The sequence below is a fragment of the Erpetoichthys calabaricus genome, chromosome 17 (genome assembly GCF_900747795.2).
Source record: "Erpetoichthys calabaricus chromosome 17, fErpCal1.3, whole genome shotgun sequence".
Lineage (NCBI taxonomy): Eukaryota > Metazoa > Chordata > Cladistia > Polypteriformes > Polypteridae > Erpetoichthys > Erpetoichthys calabaricus.
Window position 1 is genome coordinate 74881442 of NC_041410.2, and position 12126 is coordinate 74893567.

General features: G+C 42.7%; 1 protein-coding gene across 2 annotated transcripts in view; it reads right to left on the minus strand.

Annotated features, from left to right (window-relative positions):
• The window catches only part of cadm4 (cell adhesion molecule 4), a 794942-nt gene that overhangs the window by 518679 nt on the left and 264137 nt on the right, over positions 1-12126 (minus strand). The window lies entirely within an intron of this gene.

The window sequence follows — 12126 nt, forward strand, 5'->3', positions numbered from 1 at the left end:
GTGAAAGAGAAACTGATATTTGTCTACAGCTGCTCTAGGAACAAGGAAGTGTGACATGCAAGATGTTGATGATGAGGTGTGAGGTTCTTGACGTGGATATTTGAATAAGGCTTGTTGTTCAATGGGTGTGTGGGACAACAAAGCAGTGGGCACTAGGGCTGATAAAATATGTTGAAAATTATCTGTTTACACAGAGCTACTCAAATACAGATAATTCATATATTCATAATGTAAAATGTGTCATATAGTTCTGTCTGTCAGTCAGTCAGTCAGTCAGTCAGTCAGTCAGTCAGTCAGTCATCCAACCCGCTATATCCTAACACAGGGTCATGGGGTTCTGCTGGAGCCAATCCCAGCCAGCACAAGGCGCAAGGCAGGAACAAACGCCTGGCAGGGTGCCAACCCACCGCAGGTCATATAGTTCTGGCATCACAAAATTTCATTCAGTCAGTCATTTGTTAACCCGCCAAGTCCTGAAGAGGGTAGCAGGGGTCTATCCCAGGTGGCACAGGGTGCAAACCCTAGACAGGGCGCCAGTCATACACAAACACACGCAAATACCAACCACACACTAGGGCTGATTTAGGATCACCAATTCACCTAATCTGCATGTCAGACACCGGGAAAACATGTAAACTCCAGGCAGGGAGGACCTGGGACACAAATCTTGGTCTCCTTTCTGTAAGGAAGCGCCTTGTCGCCCTATCACAAAATTATGTACGGTATATTTAACACACGGGACGGCACGGTGGCGCAGTGGGTAGTGCTGCTGCCTCACAGTTGGGAGAACTGGGGACCTGGGTTCGCTTCCCGGGTCCTCCCTGCTTGGAGTTTGCATGTTCTCCCCATGTCTGCGTGGGTTTCCTCCGGGCGCTCCGGTTTCCTCCCACAGTCCAAAGACATGCAGGTTAGGTGGATTGGTGATTCTAAAATGACCCTAGTGTGTGCTTGGTGTGTGGGTGTGTTTGTGTGTGTCCTGTGGTGGGTTGGCACCCTGCCCGGGATTGGTTCCTGCCTTGTGCCTTGGGATTGGCTCCAGCAAACCCCCGTGACCCTGTGTTCGGATTCAGCGGGTTGGAAAATGGATGGATGGATATTTAACACACACTCAAATCAATACATAGTTAAAGAAATGCCATGGAACATAGTCAAAGCAAATGCATGTCTTTCATGCTGTTCACACATTAATATACACTCTGAGATATCCACGTGTTAAAGCCTGTGCTGTGTCTTCTTTTGCACAGAATGTTGTGTCTTGCTATATGGTTGCGAGACATGGATGCTATCCAGTGAGCCGAGACAAAGACTAGACTCCTTCAGTTTTGTGTCTCTTGGGAGAATCCTTGGGTACCGCTGGTTTGACTTTGTGTCGTATGAACGATTGCTCATGGAGTCCCAAATGAGGGACAGTACATGAACTCTGAGGGAGCCGCAGTTATGGCACTAAGGCCATGTGGTGTGATTCCCTGAGGGTGATCCTGCTCACAGGATCCTCATTGTTGAGGACCTGAGTAGCTGGACCAGGTCAAGAGGATGCCCAGATAAAACCTGGTTGCGGTAGATAGGTGGTCACTTCAGGAAGATGGGACTGAATCATGTACAGTAATCTCTCCTCCATCGCGGGGGTTGCGTTCCAGAGCCACCCGCAAAATAAGAAAATCCGCGAAGTAGAAACCATATGTTTATATGGTTATTTTCATATTGTCATGCTTGGGTCACAGATTTGCGCAGAAACACAGGAGGTTGTAGAGAGACAGGAACGTTATTCAAACACTGCAAACAAACATTTGTCTCTTTTTCAAAAGTTTAAACTGTGCTCCATGACAAGACAGAGATGACAGTTCCGTCTCACAATTAAAAGAATGCAAACATATCTTCCTCTTCAAAGGAGTGCGCGTCAGGAGCAGATAATGTCAGAGAGAGAGAGAAAAGCAAACAAATCAATTGGGCTGTTTGGCTTTTAAGTAAGCGAAGCACCACTGCACAAAGCTGTTGAAGGCGGCAGCTCACACCCCCTCCGTCAGGAGCAGAGAAAGAGAGAGAGAGAGAGAGAGAGAGAGAGAGAGACAGAGAAAAACAAACAATCGAAAATCAATACGTGCCCTTCGTGCTTTTAAGTATGCGAAGCACTGTGCAGCATGTCGCTTCATGAAGCAGCTGCACAGAAGGTAGCAACGTGAAGATAATCTTTCAGCATTTTTAGACGAACGTCCGTATCGTCTAGGTGTGCGAACAGCCCCCCTGCTCAATCCCCCTACGTCAGGATCAGAGAAAGTCAGCGCAAGAGAGAGAGAAAGAAAAGTAAGTTGGGTAGCTTCTCAGCCATCTGCCAATAGCGTCCCTTGTATGAAATCAACTGGGCAAACCAACTGAGGAAGCATGTACCAGAAATTAAAAGACTCATTGTCCGCAGAAATCCGCGAACCAGCAAAAAATCCGCGATATATATTTAAATATGCTTACATATAAAATCCGCGATAGAGTGAAGCCGCGAAAGGCGAAGCATGATACACCGAGGGATTACTGTATCTGCCTGGAGGGTTGCCAACCATGATCCCGAACTGTTTTGCCGTGTGGTGGGCTCAGCAATGTGTTGTACCAGTGCATGCTCCCCAACCTGGCCTGACCTGACCTGAACTACAGCGACACAGATATTTTCTTAAACACTTCTATGATTTCTGGGTGATTATTACATTTGACAGGATTAGGGTGACCCCCCCAGAGGAAATGATGTATGGATGATGTGACATTTAAGGATGTTGATATTCACTAAATTGGTCACCTCACCCTGCTTAGTCAATTCAACCAGCAATGAACATCATAGCCAAAGTGAGCTGATGTTCCAACCTACTGAAAACTGAAAAAAAAAAAAATCTCCAGGTGAGTTTGGCCCAACGAGTCCACCACACATTAGGTAACAGTTCATGGTAGTGTTTGCCATTCAGACTAACCAGATGAAAATCACACTTCCAAGGAAGGTACACCACTCTGTTAAAATGGGATTGTTTGGTGGTTAAGATTTAACGGCAATGCAAAGCTTATCCTGTGCCCTTGTACAAGTCATGAGATAGAAAAGCCCCCATGCTATAAACATGAAACTGGTATCCAACTGGCTTTTCACAAAGTAAATCTTATCAATTTGCACCGTTGTCATTTAACTCTTGCAGAAAGTAGATAGTGTGCAGATGAAGTTTGCGATATTGCAAGCACAGATGTCCACAAACGTCCAAGTGCGCATGAGATCATTTCTCACCAACTGTTACAGACTTATTTTGATATCATAAAATGCATTATTAGAGCTTTCATCTCCAGTTTAAGCATTCAGCTAGCACAAACAACTACTGATCATCTTGAATAATGATGACAGTGATGCAACAGAATGCTGTTCAAGCTCTGGCTTATTAGGATGTCAATGGTAAAAATCTTCAGCAGTCTGTCCTTAGCTAAGGCTCAAGGCATGCAAAAAGATAATTATTGACATTTTCTGTGGACTTAATAGATTTGTTTATTAGCCTGTGCATATTACTCTGTCTACAAAAATTGACTCATCTAGAAGTATAAATTTAAAGACTGGTGGTAGAGCAGCGGTTGGCATCCCTACATTTAAATCCCGCACAAGGTTGCCATCTAGTGTGGAGTTTGCACATTACAGCACATTCTCCCCCTGTCTCATTCCTCATCCTCCAGAGATGTGCCTCTCAAATCCCTAAAGACACTGCAGGTTAACTGATGATTTCAAACTGGTGTCAATGTGGGTGGATGTGTGCACAAATCGGCCTGAAGATGGACTGGCATCCTGTCCAGGGATGTTTCCTGCCTTCTGCACAATATTGCCTGGATAGGCAAAAAATCTGAACACCCTGAAGCAGATAAAGTAAGTCTGAGAATAGTATACTGTATTATTCTTCATTAGTTTTATTAAACTCTCAGAGAGAGTGATAGATTAAAAAGCACAGCATTACATTAACACATCCATTAACACATCCTAACTACAGGGTCACGGGGATCTGCTGGAGCCAATCCCAGCCAACACAGGGCGCAAGGCAGGAAACAAACCCCGGGCAGGGCACCAGCCCACCGCAGGGCACACACACACATACACCAAGCACACACTAGGGACAATTTAGAATCGCCAGTGTACCCAACCTGCATGTCTTTGGACTGTGGGAGGAAACCAGAGCGCCCGGAGGAAACCCACGCAGACACGGGGAGAACACGCAAACTCCACGCAGGGATACATTAACACAGATATATTTATATATACATTACGAGGGAAAAAAAGGCCACGTCCATAAAACTGCATGAATGTGTAGAACTGAAACTGCAAAACACGTGCAAATGATCAATTTATTGATGCAGAATGGGGCTACACATGCCTATGTGTGTCACTGGATAAGGCACCATGCACAACAAATGATCTAGTATTAAATTAACTCTGAGAGTGTGCATCCATTTAGGAGCGTTAACGGATTAGATTTAATTCAGAGAAATTCACAGTAACAAAATAGCCACAACAATCACCACACAGATAATCATTTTAACTCGTTGAGGGCTGAATATTTTTTCCCAAAAAAAAGCAGTTTCTGAAAAGCAATGGCTTCACACAGAAATCAACATGCAACGTCTGTTGTTGCATGCTGTGACTGCCAGTTTGCCAAGAATATGCGGCAGGCTTGCGGCCAGGCTGTCTTTGCGTGGCTGGGACACGGTCGCAGTGCATTGCAATCTGGTTTCTACCTCTAATCATTATTAAGTGGCAGTCGTCCCTGGCGAACATTGTCAGTACAACGATTAGCTGGGGACCAATCAGCTGAAGCTGGAACCTCACATTCGTTTCCAATCACTTGTATCAAAATGTGAGTCCAACAAGTCATAGTCCAGTTCAGAGATAATAGGCAAAACGTCGTCCACAGAGTATTTTGCTTGACTCATTCGCTTTGATCTCTTGCCAGATGTCAGTGCCATTTTTTTGCCATTGTTTGTGCCATGCTACTCATGCGAGCGCAGGAAATCTCGGTCAAACCAATGAATCTGACTTTCCTTCTAGCAACGAGAGTCCAACTAAAACATAACGGTTGGTTTTGTCACAGTTTACAGTCGATTACCATCGTCAACTCCTCCTTTTGTCAAAAGTCGATATCAGCCCTGAAAGAGGTAAACTCCGATTGTAGTAAAGAATCATTCAGTGCACAATCCAGGTCAGGCTGTGCCAGCAGATCTCTACTGAAGATCAGTACGAGTTAAATGAGGTGCTCTCACTGCTCCAGTCATTATTATCTCTACTGGAAGGTGCAGTTGAAGGGCGGAGCTTGACAGGCTTTGATTTACTTTAGCAGAACATGTGGGCTGAGTGAGAGAGAGAGAGAGAGAGAGAGAGAGAGAGGGAGGGGCCTGAGCTGACATGACCAGGAAGTGTTCGCTTATAGGCACTTCCTGTGTGCCTGAGCATCGCTCTTACTGTAAACTAACTACTTCTGAGGGCCCTTGTATTGCACACGTTGTCTGTTCGCAGCTGACCATCGGCAGTTACCACAGTACAAATAACCAGATTGGGGTGGATCATGTTGTGATTCCACGACAAAACACTTGGCATAGTAGGAAGGATTTGCATTGTGGAAGAGTGGAGTGGGGTGCTGGTGCTGCACAGAAGGTGAGCGCTGAGTGAGAGAGACAGAACTCAGGTGATGTCACCAGGAAGCCCAACGCATGCAGTGCTTCCAGGCAGTTCCTGCACACCTGAGCTTAGGAGTTCTTCTATTGCTCTTGCTGTAAAGGAACTGCTTCTGAGGGCCTTTCAATCAAAGTGCTGCAGGTTCATGGCTGACCACCAGCAGTTACCACAATGTGTTAACCTGACTAGGATGGACAGTGGTGTGATTCCAGAATAGATAGATAGATAGATAGATAGATAGATAGATAGATAGATAGATAGATAGATAGATAGATAGATAGATAGATAGATAGATAGATAGATAGATAGATAGATAGATACTTTATTAATCCCGATAGAACATTGAAAGTGAAATGTATACATGAAAACTGTGGTGACTAAACCCTGTTTTTTGCTTTATGGTTAGCAATAAAAGCAGTTTTGCTTCAAGATATTGTACTGTGACAAGTCTTGCCACTGCATGGGCTGTAGGGAGTTGAAGAAGTGATAGGGTTGTGAATTTTGGGGAACACACTTTGTAAGGGCTTGGGGTACCTCCCTAGAAGAAGGGCTAAGTGACAGGAATCAGGGTTAATTAATGGTGCGCGGAGAAAAGGGGAAGGAAGTGGTAGTTGTTGCTGGAGGAGAGGAAGACAGCGTCAGGTTGTGAAGGGAGCGAGCAGGCAAAGGGTAGACAGGACGAAGACGATTTATTTTTGTTATTTTGGAGGTGTTCCAGTGACCCAGACAATGGGCGGCAGTAGGGCACCGTTTATATCACGGCATATCCAATACAAAGCCAGTCGGCATTTGGAAGTCTCCACCGAATAAGAGGCTCCTGAGTGTGTTTTATTCGACTGAACGTCACAATACAATACAGGTGTCATATTATATATGGTCTCACAATCTGTGAGACTACTGTGCAAGTGCTCATTTTGGGAGACACCACACATGTATGGTGCACACTGTAGTTAGGTATCCCACAATAGGTAGGCGATTTACTGCACTCTCCAAGTTCCTGACAGTCTTGTTGTCACATTTTTACAGTATTCTAGTGGAGATCAGGAGTATCACAAAGATGCAAACATCCATTTTATTTGTATATTTACAAACACACGCATATACATTATATAAATGGACAAACACATGCTGATGATTGTGTTGCTACTGCTTTCTCTTCAAACAGTGCCCTTCAGGAATGTATTAATCATGGTTTCAATTTCTATCCATCTCATAGATTGTAGCACCACAGAAGCCTCTACCAAATTTAATCGATCCACAACATCAGCTTCTCCATTCACTATCCACGACTAACATGTTCTCTTCATTACAATTCCAGATACTGGAAGTGATATTCTTCACAGCTTTTTTCCATTTCAGGCACAGTAAAAACTTGGCTGCTTTTGTCACTGTTCCTTAGATTCTGTTGCCTCTGTAGTAATGAAACAGACTTTTATATTTAAGTACTCATGGGATGAATTTTTTTTCTTTCTATTATTATCTACAAAGGGTTTTCTCTTGACATTGTTGACAGAGTTCTCAGTCAGGCCAATAGATGACCCAGCAATTTTCACCCCAGGATATGTACTTGAAATCCAAACCACATAGCTCTCGTCAATGCTTTCAAAATGGACTCTGTATCGCTTCCTCAGGTCATTAAACACAATAGTTCTACTTTATAAACACTGATCCTTCACCAGGTGCATATTTTTGGGCCCAAATTCATTCACATTTTTTTCTCAAATATCTGTCGGCTCACATAAGCAATTCAGATAAATGCCTTGCAGGATATTTCAGTTGGCATGTCCAAATACCGCGTTTGTGTGTTAAGGGACTGATGATAAATATGACTTACACAGTGGGATATCTCACACGAGCACTCTTTCAAGTGGTTGCTGAAAGTGGACAATTCTTTTTTTTTTACATTTCATTGAATTTATTAAAAGCAAATACCATTCCATACAAGCAAGTCAAATTTTACAAAACTAAATTCAAATCAAGTGGGCAATTCTTTTAAAATAATACCACCCAAATTAGCCAACTTGCGACACAGTGTTTGTCTTTTACCTCATTCAGTTGTCACATCTTAGCCTGCATTCCTCCCCTGGCTGCCATTCCAATGCTTGTTTTGTGTCTTTGTTGTACATTTTGCTTTATTTTTATTTGTGATGATTTCTTTTGCTTATGATATGCAGTATTCTTAACATTTTAAGTCTCTGTGTCTGAGTCTGTGTTATGTTCCATGTGTTTTGTGGGTGTTCCCCAGGAGGAGGGGCCACCTGCCAATCACCACCAGGAAGAATAAATCTAGAGGGTTTCCCATAGTTCCTAGCAGTTCATTATAAATGCATTCAGTGTTCGGCTGAAGCAGAGTGATTTTTATTTTGGGACCAGAAGGTAACACGAGAACAAAATGGAGTACGAGCCGAGGGTCAAAACCAAAGAGAAAAAACAGTCTTTTACCCATCCAGAATTATGACACAAGAATCTGAAATGTAAACCTGAATGAATATCAGAAAACTGAGAATAAAGCACTGAGCAGCACATGTTGTCTTTTAGTTTTTATCCAAAACACGGATACTCGAACAGCAATGACATTTCCTTTTTAACAGGTAAAGCCGAGGATCTCATGTCAGCACACTTCTGGGAACTTTTGAGAGGCTGCCTTGGCCATATTTAAAATGGTGCTGAGATAAGACACTAAAAAGCTAAAACATAATCAGGAACCCAGACAGGACAAAATATCACAATACTTTGGAAATGGTGAGTTTGTGTGTCTTTTAATGTGCTTTGTGCCTTTTGTAAAATTCTGGATTTTTTCAACTTTTTGGCCTGTGGTTTGATCCTGCTATTATAATCTGCAATTTTTATTTGGATTGTTTTCATGATACAGTTAATTCCACTTTGTATTTGTGTTCCACAGAGCTTCATACTTATTGGAGAACATTTGGCTATTTTATATTCTATAACACAGGTATCGAACTCCGGTCCTCGTGGGCCGCAGTGGCTGCATGTTTTCATTCTAACCATCTTCTTCATTAGTGAGCCGTTTTTACTGCTAATTAACTTCTTTTCCTTTAATTTTAACTAACTTGACTCAGACCCCTTAATTGTCTCTTTTTCCTTAATTAGTAGCCAAACAATAATGAGACATCAAACAAGCCACCATATGACAGAAAAACAGAAAAATCAACAGATTTGGAAATGTCTGTTGTGGCAGAATGAGAGCAGCAACAAGCCGTTGAATTAAATAACGGGCTTAATTAAAAGCAAGAATCAGCTTCTCATTAAGAGACTGTTTGGAGTGAAATTGGTTGGAGTTTGAAATCCCAGTTTAGCTGGTCATCTTTTGGCTAGTTGCACGTCTCATTTCTGTTTGGCTGCCATTTAATGAAGAAACAAATCAATTCAGAGGACTGAATCCTTAAAAACAGGACTATTAAAATAAAGGGAAAAGGAGTTAATTAGCAGTGAAAACTACTCACTGATTAGGAAAAGGGTTTTGAATGAAAACCTGTAGCCACTGCGGCCCTCCAGGCCCGGAGTTTGACACTCCTGTTCTATAAGGTCCTTTTTGTGTCTAGATGGGGGTTTTGATGAGATTTCCCCCTCTAGTGGGCATTTTTGGAAATGCTGTAGGAATTTGTATTCTTAAGACTTTTCTGTGGTCAAATTGTATTTGGGGTGATGTTCTACATACAGTATCTAAAATGCTTGATTTGCTTTTTATTATCACAAAGAAAATTACACCTCAGTTTTAATTGCTTTTTGTGCAGACCAAGCAGCATTCTTACATTTCTCTTTAAATATGAACAGAAAGATGTGGGATGGTACTCCATAAAACAACAAGACTACTGTAGCACGTTTCACTTGTCTTGATCACAATAAGACAGATCAGTTGTATCACAAGTACTTAAAGAAGAAACTAAAACTGTTTTTAGCCTTCATTCACACATTCGTTTGAGCACAAAATGAAAGATTAAAATTTGAATGTCTCCCGTTATTATTTTTATTGTCAACTTCTTCACTTCCATATCCTTCATTTTCATGAATCTTTTCTGTCCTCCCCTCTTCATCTCATTTGTTTGTCACCAGTTGCTTCTTGTTGTAGAAAAAACAAAACAAAATGTACCCAAACTACTAAAGCGACTGTTTAAAAATGGTGCAGACGGCATTTGAAGTTCAAGTTCAGGTAAGCTTCTGTACAGTTTTGCTTCTGGACTAGGCTACCAGAGTATGGTCGTTCAAGTAAGGTCACCACTACACAGCAGGACTCTTCACTTTGCCCTGCACATGGGCTTTGTGTGTCATGAGAACTGGTTTATTGGGACACCAAGGGGACTTGTTTTACCCCATTTATAACAGCAATATCCATTCCTGTTTCCAGAGCAGAGGAAGACCCACCGAAGACTGACATGACATTAGGTGCCATCTTTCCTCTCCCCTTACGGGGAATACAATATAAGGGGAGCACAGTATAGGAAGTTAGTCTCACTCAACATGACTATAATAATAATAATAATTCATTACATTTATATAGCGCTTTTCTCAGTACTCAAAGTCCTATCCACACAGGGAGGAATTGGGAATCAACTAAGTACCTCACACTGTTTATGAGATGTGCTGCGCTTCTCCCTTCTCTACATAACAAATCAATTCTTTCTATTAAATGGAGTTTTTCCTGGCTGAGACCCCAATCATTTCTGATCTCCTTTTCTCTTCTGATTACAACTTCTAGTCATGATAAATTTTGCTATGGTGCCTACGGATTTTCCTTGTGACTGGACTCTAGATTAGTGGTGTATTCCACTGCATCACTGATCTCTTTGCACAAATTATTAACTAAGAGGTTTGCTGTTTCTAGGGGCCTGCTCATAAAAGTCCACTCCATAGACAGGACTGGAGATAAGGAAGCTTTGGAGGTCATGTAAGGGACATGGGACCACTCATGACAGAGTCCATACCATATCAAATTATTTATTCAAACTGTGGATTTTGATTTCAAACTATTCAAATCCAAAACCAATAAAAAGCATTTTAAGTGGACAGAATGGAGTATCAAAACACAGACACTGTCAGAATTAGCCCAACCCGGAAAAAGTGAGATTTCTTTAATAGGATGGTGGCAATGAAAACCTGCAGCCGTTAAGTCCAAACAGACAAGCTTAGCTCTACCAGTTACTTAGTATGAAGATAAACAGACAAGCTTAGCTCTACCAGTTGTGCAAAAAAGAGAGGATGGGAAGGCATTAAGGTCTGAGATGTGCCCTGAATATGGCAGTGACATGTGCCAAAGAGAGACTTGGAGGTTTAAAATCTTCTTTAACCTGTGGGAGAAATACGGGGCAAAAGAGGGGTGTAAGATCTGCTCCAGAAGTGAACGACAGAGCCAGGCTTCAAGGTTGGCCAGTCTGTGCAGCTGATGCTGCTTCTGCTCTGCCTGTTTTCACACATCTTCATCATGGTTCACTTGCTCGAATAGAAGTGTGTCAATGTTATCTTGTCTCTGTCACAGTCCCTTCAGCTCACACAAACCGTGCCCAATCCATTAATGTTAACAGAAAGACTCAGTGCTAGGATAAAGGGAGGGTGACTTATGGAGCTACCGAATGTCCCCAAAATCAGCCTGCCCTCTGTGAAACTATACAGGCCAGAGTCTAATCACCTTTGTCAATGCGGCCTGGGCTGTCCCTTTACCCACTTTCATGGTCAAGCACAATGTAGGGGAATAGAGGCCTCATAGAGAGAGATGTCTGCTGAGACCATATACACCTGTGATATGACTGGCACCCCTCACAGGCCAACAGAAGTGCTGTGAAGAAAGCCTTTTAAATGTCTGCACTGCAGCACCGTAGTAAGAACTGTGTGAGGGAAATGTGCTCACAATGAAGAGTCAGACTGAAAGAGAAGGAGCAACACTAGCAGGTTAGCAGAGATGATGCTACAGATGAAAAGAGCTCTTTAGGATAGTGACAGCCGTTCACACCCAGAGAGATGAGGCACAGCAGCAACAGAATTTTGAGGGCCATGAGTTTTTATTGTAGGTATATTGGAAAAGTTGAGAGGGAAGGTAACTCAGGAACAAAAAAATCATATAAATATCTATGGCATCACAAGTGGGTAGTGGACGGCACCGGGTGACACTCAAATGATCGTTTATTAACTTCTTGTGCAATGTTTCGGGCTGAAATCACCAAGTGAGACCCTCTCCCACCCCAGCTCGATGAAACAATAAGAGTGTCCACATGCCTTTAATAGTGGGAATTACCCAGTTAGTTGTGTCAACTCTCTGTTATGGAGCTCATTCTCCACTCAGGCAGCACCCTCATGTGGCGGATTGGTTTGTATAATCAATGATTGATCTCTTCAGCATTTCTGATGGGAGTCGTGTACACCTGGTAGGGCCACCCATGGTGGCAAAGTCAGACGTGAGGCCCTGACCAAGACTGACTCAATCATCCAACCAACCCACATCT